The following is a 5426-nucleotide window of genomic DNA, read 5'->3' as shown; positions in this document are numbered from 1 at the left end:
CATGGCCAGCGGGGAGAGACATTGTCATAAAGAGCATGATGGTGAGGTCGGGTGTGAAGACATGATGCTATGCAGCCCATCCCAAGAAATCCATGCCGGTGGCCGCTGGCTCCCGTAGCCAGCCAGGGTAGGCGTGGTGTAGTGGGTGAGGTCAGGGGCATGCAATGCTCTATTGGCATGGGAGAGGCGGGCTTCATTCGACGACCATGGGAGAGTCAACACTTCTGGTGCATAGGAAGGGGTGGATCTGAACCGGAAGGATGAAGAAGAGAAGAAGATGTGGTTGCGCCAGATCGATGCGAGAGGATAAAGCGATAGGGTGGGACCTGCTCAGTTTCTGAAGTTCATGAGAAACATCTAGTCTAGTCTAAACCAACAAAAAAATTAGCGTGCTGCAAAATAGCATCACCTTTTAAGATGCACTATTAGTGAGAAATTATACGTTGATTTATTTAGTAAGGCATTGCTCAAAACGTTGGAGCATGCTATTAGCGGTGCTGTAGTGTGCTATATTTCAGTGGTCTAAACACACTATAGAACTGGGAGTGAATTGTGTTAGATGCATCATAGGTCCTCGAACTATTTCAGAGGTGGCACGTAGGACCTCGAACTATGAAAATCATCATCCAAGTCCACAAAGTGCAATATGTGTGTTATCTTGGTCCTCAAACTATTTCAATGTTGTCACATAGGTCCTTGAACTATTTCAGAGGTGTCACATATATAGACACTTAGTACACTTTAATGATTTTCAAGGACCTAGATGACACTTTTCATAGTTTGAGGACCTACGTGACACCATCGAAATAGTTCGAGAACCGAGGATGCACTTCACTCTAGATAAATGAAGAGTGAGCTAGAGGAAAAACCAGACACACATTGATTATGCACACACAATTATCTAGGGAGGCATTTCTTAGAACGCTAGAGCATGTTATTAGTGGTGCTATAGCGTGCTATTTTTTCAACGGTCTAAACATGGTACAAAACTGAAAGTGAACTATGTTAAAAAACAAGAGTGAATTGGAGGAAAAACGCTAGAGCGTGGTATTAGCGGTGTCGTAGTGTGCTATTTTTTCAGTGGTCTAAACACACTACAAATCTAGGGGGGCAAAGGAAAAAACAAGATACAAGGTGATTATGTACACATAATTATCTAGGGGGGCACTGCTTAGAATGCTAGAGCGCGTTATTAGTGGTGCTATAGCGTGCTATTTTTTCAATGGTCTAAACATAGTATAAAACTGGGAGTGAAGTACATTAAAAAACCAAGAGTGAACCGGAGTAAATACGCTAGAGCGTGCTATTAGCAGTGAGCATAGTGTGCTATTTTTTCAATGGTCCGAACACATTATAAAACTATGTTAAAAAAAAATCAAGAGTGGGCCACAGTAGAAACCGGAGACATGTGTGTTATGCATACGGAATTAATAGAGACACGTCGCTTATGCACACGGAATTATCTAGCGTGGCATTGCTTAGAACGCTAGAGCATGCTATTTCTTCAGTGGTCTAAACACAATATAAAATCGAGAGTGAACTGTAAAAAACCCAGAGTTAATTGGGGGAAAAACATGACACATGTCAAGTCAACGCCCAACAGTGCAAACGCATGGGAGGAGGCCTAACTTTGGGTTCAAGAAAAGCCCCCGAACTTATAGAACACGAGTGCAATTGAGTGAGGGGACTTGTAGCCGAGTGTTGTTTGCTTGGTGGTGGAGGTGAAAAGAAATGCACGAACGAGATGTATAGGGGTTTGCGGTGGCGACGGGTGGAAGCGTGTGGATTTTTGTCTGCAGGATTGCCCAAAGACCATCGGGACACAAGCTTTTTAGAGGGTGCTTGGATACAAGGGACTATTTTTAGTCTGACTAAAAATAGTCTCTTTTAGAGGCTAAAGTTTCAAGCACCCCTGACTAAAGAGAGGCTAGGACTAGTCTTGAGGCTAAAATCTTTTAGTCATGGGAAACCTACTAAAATATGTATTAGCTCTCTCTCTTCTCATTTAATTCCTCTCCTTAGTTCTGGATTGGAGGGTTTGGAGGATAATAAATGCTCAATAACTAGATTTTAGTCTCTTTAGTATTTGGATCCAAGCATGGGTGAGACTAGCAAGTTTTAGTCCCACTACTTTTAGTCATGGGACTAAAACGTATCCAAGCATGCTCTTAGCCTGTGAGCTAGCCCAAGCAAAGCTAAGCTTGGCACGAGATACAAACGAGCCCAATAGGGTAGCCAGCCGCAACCTATTTATGTGTCGGTCTAAGCCCTATCTGAATCGAGCCACGATGAGTGTGGGAAGGGCCCACAAGTTCAAGCCATTGGTCTAGATTTACGTGAGATTATACTCAGACAATTTATCCCGATACCCTCTATTCTCAAAACTTCTCATGCTGTCTATAATCAAGCCCATATGTATCATGCATGAACACAACATGTGAATAGTTCTTGTAACTTGTTTCTACCAACCGACTGACCTCTACGTCGAAGATATATAGAGCGAAGCAGTGAGTGAAGATGCAAGAGTTGAGTCAATTACTTAGCAATAACTGGGTGGTACTACAACTATACATACGTGTAGCTAGAGTAGTACTATATATTCAGACTGGTGGGCTTGTTCCAGTGATAACTAGGAACCAATACAACTTTGTATCCCTGGTGGCTGAGAATCATGATTATATCTCAGACCGTAGAAACGCCTTGTTTTCTCATTCACTATAATGTACTGTCATATTAATCATTCCACATACAGATCAGATGATTTTCGTTCATTATAATGCATGTACCATACCCAACACGAGTCATTGTCTTGTTCAAACTGGCAACAAGACCCACTGGTGGTGTTCAAGTTCAACACTTCAACTGTTCGATCGGATTGCGTCTGGCAGCAAGAGACGCTGCTCTACCTGCGCTCACACATTTGATGCCGCGGGCACTCGACGCTGGTCCAGTCGTGTTGGATCCACCTGCCCGCGCGGCACTGACTCGAAGAAGACCGCCGCGGCTGTGGCGATGGGAGCAGGCGTGGAGGCTATGGATGCTCCCAGAAGCTTGTTCCGCACCCCAACCAACTCAAAAGAAAAATCTTGTTAGCATCAACCCTCCTGATCTGGAGCTTAATTCAGAAGTGAAATGTCGGCTGTCACACAAGGAAGATGCAGAATATTCAGTGTCGGGAAGACATAAGCAGTCTCTCTATGCAGAAAACAAGTATGACACTAAACTTCCCATCACTTGTCATGCACGTAAATGAGCCTTAGAGATTAATCGGGGATTATTGTCTTATATGGGCCAAATCCCATCTATAATCCAACACAAAGTTGATCCAAAGGCTTCTACTTGTCTAGGTTGCTTGGCACAAAGATGTGCATGTCCATTTTTATCTCTTTCGATGTACTCCCTCCGTTCCTAAATATAGATTTTTCTAGAGATTTCAACAAGTGACTACATACAGAGCAAAATGAGTAAATCTACACTCTAAAATTTGTCTATATACATCCATATGTAGTAGTCCATTTGAAATCTCTAAAAAAGACTTATATTTAGGAACAGAGGGAGTAATCAACAGTGAAAAACCAAAACTAGCACTCAGCTCTTTTACTTCCCAACATACAACCATGGCTGATGATCTGTCACATGGATCTTCATTCAGCCATCTCACCAATTGCTGGGCATCACTCCCTATGATCACAATCAGAGGCCAATATAATGGAGCAGATGAACCCCGTCCTAAAATCATGTGCATACGCCTTGGCGATTAGAGGTGAGGAGACATTATCATATTAGAGGTGAGGTGAGGAGAGGTGGAGGCTTGCAGCGCTGGTGAGTGGAATCACACGGGTGTGGCCCCACCGTATAGTTGGAAGGTAACCCTATTCTATGAGTGTGGGCAACACTTGTACCGGTTGTTTAATTGCAGCCTGCAGGATTGCTCACCTTTGACTATTGGCACACGAGTTCTTTAGCCCGTGAGCTAGCCCAAGCTGAGCTAAGCTTGGCTCGATGTATGGAAGAGCCCAAAAAGGTAGCTCGGCTGAGCTTGGTTATGTCTTGTTCCGAACCAAGCAACGACGAGCACGGGGTGAGCCCAAATGCTCGAGCATGATGTTCAGATTTACATTGAGTTATTGTTGGGCAATTTATCCCGATGCCCTCCATTCTCAAAACTTTTCATTGCTGCCTCCAGTGTACTATATAACTAAGCCTACGCATACCATGCATGAAAACAACCCGTGGAAGTGTGGATAGTTTCCTCTTGTAACCTGTTCCTACCAACCGATCGACCTCTACGCCGAAGATATATAGAGCGAAGAAGTACGAGTAGCTGGTGTAGTACTGTATATTACTATAAGGCTGGTGATCTAGTTACTGCTAAGATGGACGGGGTGGGCCAATTACTGAAAGGCTTGTTTCAGTTAGAACTAGGAATCAATACAACTTTGGATTCCGATAGTTGCGTAGGTAAGGTCATTGCTGAGGATTGTGATTATATTTCAGACCGTTTTTATTAAGAAACACCTCGTTTTATGTTTATTATAGTGTACTCTTAGATTAGTGTTAGTATATATACTGAAAAAGGCTTCAACCCCGCTTTATATATAAAGCAACGATCATCAACAATCCAATACAAACGCACGCCACTACAACACACGCACACATCCAGCACAGGATACATACGCGCTGAGCGCAGTAACATCACCCCTAGCCCAAAAACAACCGAAGGCTTTAACAGGGAACACGCCACCGCGAAGTGATGAAGTCGCATGCGACGAACTGTGGGCTCCAAGGCGGCGCATTTAAGAAGGATACGACACCGGAGTGCTACCACCGCATGATCCGAGGATCAAAGTTTCCCCTGGAGCAGCACGACGGGCAATGAGAGCCGCGAAGATGCCTTCAAGAAGGGAACGAGCTTCGCCATCACCAGTCCATCCGAAGATAGAACTTGTTTTCACCCCGGCCAACACTCTCAGCCACTGAACGCCACACCCCGGCTACCACGCCGCCCAAACAACCATGGCCACCGTGTAGCACCAAGCCACGGGCTCAGCCCATGAGCACCGTGCTACCACCACCAAGGTCGCCGCCCCAGCATCCAAGACCTTGACAACACCTCACCCGAGACCCACCGCTACCCCAACCAAAGAGACGAGCGGAAAGGTCCCGCCTTTCACACCCCCGGGCGGCCCCCAGCGCCGAGACCTAATAGGTCAACCAAAACTGGCCTCCATCGACCCGTCCTGCAGCACCGGGCGCGAGACAAGGTTAGTCCTGCGGCACCATGTGCGAGACAAGCTCGGTCCTGCTGCATCGTGCGCGAGACGGTCCAGCTGCACCATGCGTGAGACTAGGTCGGTTCTACTCCACCAGACGCGAGACGAGCGATAGACCGCAACTGGGAGGAGGTTGACCCTTCGACGAGGGAA

Source organism: Triticum dicoccoides, chromosome 5A (assembly GCF_002162155.2).
Source record: "Triticum dicoccoides isolate Atlit2015 ecotype Zavitan chromosome 5A, WEW_v2.0, whole genome shotgun sequence".
Taxonomy (NCBI): Eukaryota; Viridiplantae; Streptophyta; class Magnoliopsida; order Poales; family Poaceae; genus Triticum; species Triticum dicoccoides.
Note: the sequence above shows the minus strand (reverse complement) of the source record.